Below are 12,557 nucleotides of genomic sequence, written 5' to 3'. Positions count from 1 at the left end.
ACAACAAAATAAATATGCACAAATTGTAAGACTTAATTAGGAATGCTGCTGCTGTTTCTCATTCATTCTAAACTAGGTAGATAGGGATACAACAAAATAAATATGCAGAGATTTTTCCAAGAAGTACTATTTAAATCATAGTGCTGGAATATGTCTCCTGAACATGTATTAATCATTTATCAAGCTGCAATAAAAATCCTCTTTCTATTTAACAGTGCCAAACAGAAGAACATGCACATCATCACACGAGTTTCAAGGAAGAAGGGAAACCTAGCATCGGTAGGTCAGAGGATGAATAAAGGGACCACAACAGTATGCCGTAATGTAGGCAGCAGGAAAGGTCTCAAATAATGTCGCTTTGAGTGCTCTCAAAGAACCCAATAAGATTTTTTAAACTGCGACATATACTCGATTTTTATTCTGTTAGGCTGTTTAATTGCTGCTGGCGGCCGCATGATTTCATGACTTGATTCTCATTGGATAATTATGAGTTTTTCCGCTACACACTCTTACAACTGCAATGATTGACTTTATATCAACGTAATTTCTTAAATAAACAATTTTCCATCGCCTTTGGTTTGTTTAGTATGTTTATAGCTTCGCTTTTTCCTTGAACAACAGAATTTGTCAATTTGGAATGCGGTGATTAAATTGTAAGGAAAGGAGGAAGAAAAAATCGTTTCTAATGAGTCGTGCACAAATTCCATTTTCAATACTAACATTACAGCGTATTGGTTTCAATCACTGAAAATACTATGTTTACACCAGAAAAATACCTATAAAAGTTTTACACTACATAGGATAGGCCGGCCGGGGTGGCCGAGCGGTTCTAGGCGCTACTGTCTGGAACCGCGCGACCGCTACGGTCGCAGGTCCGAATCCTGCCTCGGGAATGGATGTGTGTGATGTTCTTAGGTTAGTTAGTTTTAAGTAGTTCTAAGTTTTAGGGGACTGATGACCTCAGAAGTTAAGTCCCATAGTGCTCAGAGCCATTTGAACCATTTTGAATATACAGGGTGTTTCAAAAATGACCTGTATATTTGAAACGGCAATAAAAACTAAACGAGCAGCGATAGAAATACACCGTTTGTGGCAATATGCTTGGGACAACAGTACATTTTCAGGCGGACAAACTTTCGAAATTACAGTAGTTACAACTTTCAACAACAGATGGCGCTGCAAGCGATGTGAAAGATATAGAAGACAACGCAGTCTGTGGGTGCGCCATTCTGTACGTAGTCTTTCTGCTGTAAGTGTGTGCTGTTCACAACGTGCAAGTGTGCTGTAGACAACATGGTTTATTCCTTAGAACAGAGGATTTTTCTGGTGTTGGAATTCCACCGCCTAGAACACAGTGTTGTTGCAACAAGACGAAGTTTTCAACGGAGGTTTCATGTAACCAATGGACCGAAAAGCGATACAATAAAGGATCTGTTTAAAAATTTCAAGGGACTGGGAACGTGACGGATGAACGTGCTGGAAAGGTAGGGCGACCGCGTACGGCAAACACAGAGGGCAACGCGCAGCTAGTGCAGCAGGTGATCCAACAGCGGCCTCGGGTTTCTGTTCGCCGTGCTGCAGCTGCGGTCCAAATGACGCCAACGTCCACGTATCGTCTCATGCGCCAGAGTTTACACCTGTATCCATACAAAATTCAAACGCGGCAACCCCTCAGCGCCGCTACCATTGCTGCACGAGAGACATTCGCTAACGATATAGTGCACAGGATTGATGACGGCGATATGCATGTGGGCAGCATTTGGTTTACTGACGAAGTTTATTTTTACCTGGACGGCTTCGTCAATAAACAGAACTGGCGCATATGGGGAACCGAAAAGCCCCATGTTGCAGTCCCATCGTCCCTGCATCCTCAAAAAGTACTGGTCTGGGCCGCCATTTCTTCCAAAGGAATCATTGGCCCATTTTTCAGATCCGAAACGATTACTGCATCACGCTATCTGGCCATTCTTCGTGAATTTGTGGCGGTACAAACTGCCTTAGACGACACTGCAAACACCTCGTGGTTTATGCAAGATGGTGCCCGGCCACATCGCACGGCCGACGTCTTTAATTTCCTGAATGAATATTTCGATGATCGTGTGATTGCTTTGGGCTATCCGAAACATACAGGAGGCGGCGTGGATTGGCCTCCCTATTCGCCAGACATGAACCCCTGTGACTTCTTTCTGTGGGGACACTTGAAATACCAGGTGTACCGCCAGAATCCAGAAACAATTGAACAGCTGAAGCAGTACATCTCATCTGCATGTGAAGCCATTCCGCCAGACATGTTGTCAAAGGTTTCGAGTAATTTCATTCAGAGACTACGCCATATTATTGCTACGCATGGTGGATATGTGGAAAATATCGTACTATAGAGTTTCCCAGACCGCAGCGCCATCTGTTGTTGAAAATTGTAACTACTGTAATTTCGAAAGTTTGTCTGCCTGAAAATGTACTGTTGTCCCAAGCATATTGCAACAAACGGTGTATTTCTAACGCTACTCGTTTAGTTTTTATTGCCGTTTCAAATATACCGGTCATTTTTGAAACACCCTGTAGGATAGTGGAACAACTCAGAGAACTACAGGGTAACAAAAATAAAATTGGCCAGCAAGTTATACGGGGTGAGTCATCTAACATTACCGCTGGATATATTTCGTAAACCACATCAAATACTGACGTATCGATTCCACAGACCGAACGTGAGGAGAGGGGCTAGTGTAATTGGTTAATACAAACCATAAAAAAATGCACGGAAGTATGTTTTTTAACACAAACCTACGTTTTTTTTAAATGGAACCCCGTTAGTTTTGTTAGCACATCTGAACATATAAACAAATACGTAATCAGTGCCGTTTGTTGCATTGTAAAATGTTAATTACATCCGGAGATATTGTAACCTAAAGTTGACGCTTGAGTACCACTCCTCCGCTGTTCGATCGTGTGTATCGGAGAGCACCGAATTACGTAGGGATCCAAAGGAAACAGTGATGGACCTTAGGTACATCAGAGACTGGAAGAGCACATTATGTTCACATGCTAACACCTTTTTATTGGTCCTTTTCACTGACGAACATGTACATTACCATGAGGGGTGAGGTACACGTACACACGTGGTTTCCGTTTTCAATTACGGAGTGGAATAGAGTGTCCCGACATGTCAGGCCAATAGATGTTCAATGTGGTGGCCATCATTTGCTGCACACAATTGCAATCTCTGCCGTAATGAAAGTCGTACACGCCGCAGTACATCTGGTGTAATGTCGCCGCAGGCTGCCACAATACGTTGTTTCATATCCTCTGGGGTTGTAGGTACATCACGGTACACAGTCTCCTTTAACGTACCCCACAGAAAGAAGTCCAGAGGTGTAAGATCAGGAGAACGGTTTGGCCAATTTATGCGTCCTCCACGTCCTATGAAACGCCCGTCGAACATCCTGTCAAAGGTCAGCCTAGTGTTAATTGCGGAATGTGCAGGTGCACCATCATGCTGATACCATATACGTCGACGCGTTTCCAGCGGGACATTTTCGAGCAACGTTGGCAGATCATTCTATAGAAACGCGATGTATGTTGCAGCTGTTTGGGCGTGTCCCTGCAGATGCTGCTCGCCGACCGTGGCCCGTGATTGTTACAACACGCAACTCAACGTCGGAGGTTTCAAGCGTCAACTTTAGATTACAATATCTCCGGATGTAATTAACATTTTACAATGCAACAAACGGCACTGATTACGTATTTGTTTATATGTTTAGATGTGCTAACAAAACTAACGTGGTTCCATTTAAATAAAACGTATGTTTGTGTTAAAAACATACTTCCGTGCATTTTTGTATGTTTTGTATTAAACAATTACACTAGCCCCTCTCCTCACGTTCGGTCTGTGGAATCGGTTCGTCAGTATTTGATGTGGTTTACGAAATATATCCAGCGGTAACGTTAGGTGACTCACCCTGTATACGGTCTGGTGCAACTTGTCTAGATATGTGAACTGAGACTGATGACCTCAGCAGTTGAGTCCCATAGTGCTCGGAGCTATTTGAGCCATGTGAACTGACAGAGCAAGCACGGTTAGGCGCCACAATATCCTCTTCATTGCGTTGAACTACCGTTGCATTATGTTGAGATTCCTTCCTGGCATCCTACGTTAGGTTTTAGAATCATAGCACAATTCATTCATCAAACAGTTCGTTCTGGGCGATATGGTCATTATGTTTAACCATTTTTTGGATATACTGACAGAATATGGACGACAGTTCGCATATTTTCAGCAGGATAGGGGAACAGCATGCGCCATACATAAAACTTTTATGTGGTATCCGAGGAGGCGATGGAAGGTGGAAAAAAGCCACTGAAGTCTCCTGAACGACTACGTTGCGTTTTTCCAGCATCATCTTTAAAGTAAAGTTTTAATTATTTCAGGTCAGACTCAGAAAATATTTTACGAGAAAATTTTATTTTGACCAGATGCACAGGTCACTCCAATAATAGAGAAAGGAAAGTAGTAATTCGCTGAAGTATCAATGACATCGATTTGTAGTAAGATTTTGGAATACACATTGTGGTCCAATATTATTAAATACTTTGAAGACAACTATCTATTGACAATACAGAAAATATCATTTTTGTGAAACACAATTGGCTCTTTATTCACACAAAATAACGAGTGCTATTGAAAGGGAAGCTGAAACTGATTCCATATCTCTAGATATCCAGAAGGCTCTTGACACCGTTCCCCACGTACTCTGATTGCATGCAGATGGCGTATAGTCTCAGTTGTGCACCTGGATTCATGATTTTTTGTCAAAAAGGTCACAGTTCGTATTAACCCACGGGAGGTCATTGAATGAAACAAATTCATATCTGTTGTTCCACGCCGGCCGGAGTGGCCATGCGGTTCTAGGCGCTACAGTCTGGAATCGCGCGACCGCTACGGTCGCAGGTTCGAATCCTGCCTCGGGCATGGATGTGTGTGATGTCCTTAGGTTAGTTAGGTTTAAGTAGTTCTAAGTTCTAGGGGACTGATGACCTCAGAAGTTAAGTCGAATAGTGCTCAGAGCCATTTGAACCATTTGCTGTTCCACAAGGAAGTGTTTTAGGTCTTCTGCTGTTCCTAATCTACGAGGGCGTGATGAAAAGTAATGACTCCAAATTTTATTACGTGAAAACAGAAAGCTTTTTAATAAAAGAAGCGTTACTAACATTCTACATCCTTATTCTTCACGCCTATATATTTATTTCCCAATATCGTCACCCTGGCGACGAACACAGTTCTCCCAACGAGAGAAGAGTTTGTTGATACCGTCGGTGTAGAATGTTTGACTTTGCTGACGGAACCAAAACCTCATCTCTGCTTGTATCGCTTCATCGCTATCAAAGTGAAGCCCTCGAAGGCGTTATTTAAGTTCTGGAAACATGGAAAACGGATGCGGCAAATCGGGGCTGTATGGGGAATGATCGCTGATAGCTAACTCAAGGCGTCGGATTGTTGCAAACGTCGCAGCACCCGTGTGTGGTCTGGCAGTGTTATGCAGAAGGAGAGTTTGCTCCATGTGTGGACGAAATCTTTGAATGCAAAACTCTATTACTGCACGCTGTTACTCTCTTACACAAAATCTATTAAATTTCGGTCACATGATCAATGACACAAATTTAAATATTGTCGATTCAACTATACACCGAGGGATTACAATTACGAACCATTTAAATTGGACCCATCACATACAAGATGCCGCAGGGAATGCGAACCAAAGAATGCGTTCATTATCAGCGCACTTAGAAGATGCAAGAGATCTACGAACTAGACGGCTCGTCCGTCCTCTTCTGCAGTACTACTACGCGGTATGGGGTCCTTACTAGGTAAGATTGACGGACACCACTGAAATTTTTTTTAAAAAAGGGCAAATCATTTGTATTATCGCGGAATGAGGGAGGGGGTGTCACTGATATAACAAGCAACTTCGGATGGCTGTCATTAAAACCTGACAGCTTTTGTTGCGGCTAGGTCTTTTCACGGAAAATGAGTCACCAACTTCTTATTCCGAATACAAATATATTTTGTTGGCGCCTACCTACATAGGGAGATATGACCATCATAATAAGAGAAAACAGAGCTCGCACGGAATGATTTAAGTGTTCGTTTCTCCCACGCGTTATTCGAGAGTGGAGCGATCGAGAAACAGTGTGAAAGTGGTTCTATGAACACACTGCCAAGCAATGAGGAGTGAACTGCATAGTAGTCATGTAGATGTAGACAAACCTGTTCTCTTGTTTTCCTTAGTTTTACGAATACATTTTGCAAAGCTTTTGCACCATTACAACACTTTTCATAGTTAATCAAACAGCAGCATTCAAAACGTTTTACTGTGAGGCTTTAGTGTTACCTCCACCTACAGATTTCTCCCATGTCGATAAACGTCTATACAGAAAGCAGCCTGATGACGTCGAGGTAAGTATACTGAGTTGTTAGAGAAAGCTACAGAGTTGAAAACATGGGAAATGATGCGGGGAAAGATTGACAAGTGCGGCGATTATTTGTCAGCCGCAGCCGCTGTGCGTTTATCTTGAGATATGGAAAGGTTAGGTGCCGTGACACTGACCCCAAAGTCACCAACGCTACACGACTACCAGCTCTCGAAACAAACTCCAGTTTCAGTTCTTTAGTCTGTGCCATCATCTCAAGTGAATTGTAGCAGATGAGTGCTATAAGATTACACTATTTCTTGTAAATCACTAGAAACAGTAGGAAAAACAGACTAGGTTGCAAAAATAGCGTAAGCTTTATTGACGCCTTTCACCTTCTTGAGGAATGTGCAGAAATCGTACAGAAACTGAGAGTAACGCATCATAAGTAGTCGAAATTTTGGTGTACACCTTCGGCGAAGGCATACAGCTATGCTAAGAAAGGGCCACTCTTCCAAGCTCGACACAAATATTGGTACACAAATTGTAGCGGCCAAGAATGCATGACCACATATGCACACGCTAAGTGAGTCTCATCTTTCGGAAATGTTATTCATCCACGCAAGAAATGACTTACTAAACACTTGGTTAACCGGTTGTTGAGTATATCTCATCAATTTGGGACCCTTGCCAGGCTGCATTAAGGGAAGAGATACGTAAGATACAACGGAGAGCGACGCGTTTTCGCGTCGTGTTCGTTTACTCGCCGCGAGAGCATTACGGAGGTACTCAGCGAACTCCAATGGCAAACGCTACAAGAGAGGCGTTGTGCATTACGGAAAAGTTTACTACTGAAATTCCAACAGAATACGGTCCGGGAAGAATCGGGAAACATTTACTTCCACCAACATACGTTTTGCAAAATGACTACAACGAGAGAATCCGAGAAATTAGAGCTAATACAGAGGTTTATTTACAATCACTCTTCCCACGTGCCAGTCGCGAATGGAAAAGGAGAGGGAAAAGGACGGTGCTCCAGAAGTGCCCTCCACGACACACCGGGAAATGACTTTCGGAGTTTAGATGCAGATGTTTTGAAGGTATTATGTGCTTTGGGTGCACTGGACAGAATCAATGTCAGCTGTTTTCGTACTTGTCTCGGGGGAACGATGGATGGTCCAGAATTTCAAATCTATCAGCTGTATTTACACATTTAAAACACTTTTAAAAACTTCGCATACTTAAGAAGAAAACTGGGAAACTCGTCATGATTCGTAATGCTTTTACAGTGCGCTTAGGCCTCTTCCCACTTAATTCACTGACTCAACTCATGAAGAATGATTACTTACATGCTATTATTAGTCTAATACACACAGATGGACCAAAACATTATGACTACCTGCTTAATAATGTGTTTGTAACACCTTTGGAACGCAATAAATCAGCGATTCTGCGCTGTTACTGATTAGACAAGTCTTTGGTAGGTTCCCAGAAGTAAGTACCACCAGATGTCTAACCAGTGGTCATGGAATTCCTGTAAATTACGGTTGTGGGCGTGGAGCTGGCGCCCGTTAATGCTCCTTATGTGTTCTACTGGATTCGTATCAGGAAAAATTTGTGGTCAAGGCATTAAAGTAACTTCACTACTACGCGCCTGAAATCACTGTATCACGATTGTGGCCTTGTGACACGGACAATTATCCTGCTGGAATATGCCATCGTCGTCGAGAAAGACATCAAGCATGGTTCGCAATAATGTTGACGTAGTCCACAGCTGTCATGACGCATTACATTATTACCATACGTAACATGGTAGCCCAGGGTAATGTCTTCTATAGCATTATGCTCCCTCAACAGTCTGAGCCCGTGACGCGTTTCGTGTTTCCGAGCAGCTGTTCGTATGGATGGCAGCGTATCTTGACACGACCTCGTGTAACAAGAAACGTGATTCATCCGACCTAAAGACAATCTCGATGACACTGTTTTCACTCCAGTTGTAATTTACGCTGTCGCTGGGTCAACATGCGAAAACGTATGGGTCGTTAGCTGCGGAGTGCCATGTTCAAATGTGCGCTGAACGGTGTGCTGCGAAACATTCGTGCATGCATCAGCATTGTACCCAGTTGTTAGATTCGCCACAGATATCGACCTAACCTGCTTTACAGAGCGGGCAAACCTCCCACCTCCACGTTGTGTTCCGGTCTCCACGCTCTGTGATAAGGTATGCACGTTCAACAACTTGTCGCCTATTCGTGTTTTAAATGTTGTTCAACCACTTTCCACAGATGCTCACAGCAGTACCACGCGAACAGCCGGCCATGTCTGCCGTTTCCGAAATGTTGCTTCCCACGCGCCGGGCTATAACAATTTGTCAAAGCTGCTTATGTCAGTGGGTTTCCCCCACTTGCGGCCCATATCGCCGCTAGAATAAATCCCTGTTCATCTCTGCTCTCCTTATATACCTTCCCTACCACATCATTCAGTTGCGCTGTGGGCAGTGGCTACAATGTTTTGGCCTATCAGTATATATTTATGGTCTCTGTGAAAGAGAGACATAGCACGCTGGAAAACGGTTCCTGCAGTTTTCTAGTATGTATTCCTGACTATAAGGCGTCCGTCTTGGAGCGTCTGCCAGTTGAAACTTCTCAGCGTTTGTGTTGCATTCACTTGCGCAGCGAACAAACCTGTGATATTTCGCTCCACTCTTCATTGTATAACCGCGAGGTACGCTGTGTGACAGTGCAGGCTTATGTCTTCTTTGTCATATTCAATAAAACCTTTCCAGGCACATGACCGTATCTTTATACTGTTATACAGAACACCGTTTCTGTGGTGTCACCGCCAGACACCACACTTGCTAGGTGGTAGCCCGTAAAACGGCCGCGGTCCGTTAGTATACGTCGGATCCGCGTGTCGCCACTATCAGTGATTGCAGACCGAGCGCCGCCACACGGAAGGCCTAGAGAGACTTCCTAGCACTCGCCCCAGTTGTACAACCGACTTTGCTAGCGATGGTTCACTGACAAAATACGCTCTCATTTGCCGAGACGATAGTTAGCATAGCCTTCAGCTATGTCATTTGCTACGGCCTAGGAAGGCGCCATTACCAGTTACTATTGATACTGTGAATCATGTACAGTCAAGAGCGACGTTCACCATTAATGGATTAAAGTTAAGTATTCCACCAGCTACGTCCTTTTTTTCTAAATTCTAATTTCCTTGTCCTGTTCCAGACCTCACGCGTGCCTTTCGGCTTCCTCTAGTAACACGGTGTTGGCTCTCCTGCCAACCACAACAGTTTCGTCCACTTGCAACTTGGCGACGTAGTCACGTGCCCGGTAATTTTTAACGAAGACAATGTAAATTGTTAGTCCGACCTGACAAAGATGTTACGAAAGCAAAGAAAACTCTCGTCACAGATGTAAACAAACAAACAAGTGCTGAATTATGTCAACTTGCGTGAGGAGAAAATACGAGAAGCGTTAAATTATTTCGAAAGCAATATCTTATCTGATGTGAAACTGTAAGCAGTTTTGGTCTTAGTTTAAGGACTAAACTGATGAAGACCACGTATCCAGCCCTTCATTGAGGTAACTGGTAAGGAATCGAATGTTGACAGTTAAGTCCCAAACATTTCGTCTTCTGACAATTTTTTCACCGATCAATTTTTTCACTGTTAAAGTGAAAGCGGAACTGAAAGACTGCAAAAATCGTTGAATAAACGAAAGGCCATCTGTTCAAGTCTATACAGATCATTTGAAACCATTTGATTCCGTCTAGCAACAGATCATCTCGAGTCGATAGATCAACAAAGCGTTCCAAACTATTGCGGAAAAGGCGCTTGTCATTCTCCCCTTCAGATAGAGTCTTTCGATGGATTAACGTAACTGAGGCCTTTATCGTTGACGCCCGCATGTTTCCTAGTAATTGAGCATGTTTTACGCTCGCGCATTATGAAACACACAAAATCGATTGGCAGTAAGCCTAAGAAATAGGGAATAATTGAGTAGTAGCAAAACATGAGATCACCGATATACTCTTACTTAAAATAAAAATTTGGCATCATTTAATACACGAAGTGCAGTAAGTTCGCTAGCAAACCAGTCAGAAGATACGAAAAAAATAGAGAAAAAAAAACCAAGGGGGCTTCCGCTCTCAAAATGTTCCCGCGACTAGCGGTCGTGAGAAATTCAGTTAACTATGCTCATGATTTATTTCCAGATGGCACTAAATAACAGAGTTCTGGTTAATATCTTATTCTTCGCTTTCCGGAAGGTATTCTACACAATTATACACTGTCACCTAGTGCAGAAATCAAGCGTTTACGGGATATCTTACCAGTTTTGTGATTGGACTGAAGACGTCTTAGCCCATAGAGCTCTTCACATCGTTGTTAACGGGGAAAATCATCAGACCAAAAATAAACTGGCAGCCATTAGATCTATACCACCAGAAAGGTTAACAGATACCGAAAAGTTACTTATTTTGCGGATCCAGTATAATACGAAAAATGCAGTATAATTTCGGACGTACCTCAAGCGAATATCATAGCACTGTTACTTCCGAGATATGCAGAACTGACCTAGCGCGTAACTTCGAGACTTTAATGAGACGGTTCAGCAGCGGTATGTTGTGTACAGCGAAATCCTAATGTCAAACTTTTTGCGAAATGCAGGAAAATTTCGTTATGTGCCATTCTCCCTGTGTTACAGTTTTAATGGTCACCAGAATGTGTAATGCCGAGAAAGCATGAAAAGTCAAGCAACACATTAGTTTGTCCCACATTAGACTTGAAAAATGACGATAACCGTAAAATCAAAGGAAAATTCAAACCTGCATATAGACTTGCCGCTAGTTGTTCTTCCTGCGTAGCATTCGCTAATGAAGTAAGTGAAAAGTGGGGGAGTGAAGGTTGGAAATATAGATACAAAAGCGATACGTTCCACACACTCGAACAATCACTCAGTATGGGCTTTAAAAATGGTTTGTAAGCATTGCTCACATACATGCTCTACTGTTTCCCACTATCCAATCAATAACTGCCATTTGCTTCACTCACCACTGTAACTGCTTGACTGGTCAGTTTTTTCCTCACGTATTGCTACTATGTGTTTGAATAGTATCGCATATTCTAGGTGTGGCTCATTACGCTCATAATCAAAGGCTACATTTTATGTTTCGTGAGGCGCACGACATTACATTTGTATACATTAAGAGCAGGTAATAAATATTTGCATCATAATAAATATTTAATGACAATCTGACTGGATATTACTACGGTTTTCACCATGTAACATTTCCTCAAAAATAAACGCATCATCTGCGACAAGTCTGTGATTGGAACTAATACAATCTAAAAAGAGTGCTACTTTAAGCTTTTAAAGGACAATGCATAGAAAAATATATGCATCCTACGACAAATGTGTTTCAGATAAAACTGTGTACACGAAGAGTGGTCACAAGGAAACCATAATATGTTTATCCTATATGGTGCTCAATTCCTTGAATATTGGGTCATTTATATATAAAAAAAGAGGCATTCCAATTTTTTTTCTTATCACGATTCTGTGTTAAAAACTAAGTAACTTTTTTGTGAAATGCGTTTTTAGTAGTCGGTGACAAGACGGACCTCTCTTTTTAATAGGAACCCCTATGATCGTTCTGAAGTTTTGCTGGCGTAATGAGTGTTCTACGAGGTTTCGGGATTGCAGCCACATGACGTCGACATCTTGCATGATAGTTTGGGTAACAATCATTCAGCCACCTTCAGGTGAGTTTTACACTGGTGACAGCTGGTGCACATAGCTTAGTTTATTCTACAAATTGGTGCGATGGCGCATGTGCATAGGTTACCCCTGCATAACCACGGTCTGCCGAATATTACACGCATCTAAGACGCTCAAGCCCTTGAATAACGGTGATATTGCATGCAGGTCTCCGTAGAATTGTTGGCCCACGAAGTTACAATTCAGTGGTCAATAAAGTGAAATTAACTGTCGCTAGGCGTCTCTTTATGTGAAGAAGAGCTGTCACCATATTTACAGCATCTAAATTCAATCCACGAGAATATCAACTTGCAACGGAAGTGAAAAAGTGGCTGTCTACCGTTTATAGACGTCTTAGCCAGTCGATAAGTTGATAGGTAATTAAGG

Source organism: Schistocerca cancellata, chromosome 4 (assembly GCF_023864275.1).
Source record: "Schistocerca cancellata isolate TAMUIC-IGC-003103 chromosome 4, iqSchCanc2.1, whole genome shotgun sequence".
Taxonomy (NCBI): domain Eukaryota; kingdom Metazoa; phylum Arthropoda; class Insecta; order Orthoptera; family Acrididae; genus Schistocerca; species Schistocerca cancellata.
The sequence above is the reverse complement of the archived record's forward strand: the minus strand, read 5'-3'. Positions refer to the sequence as shown.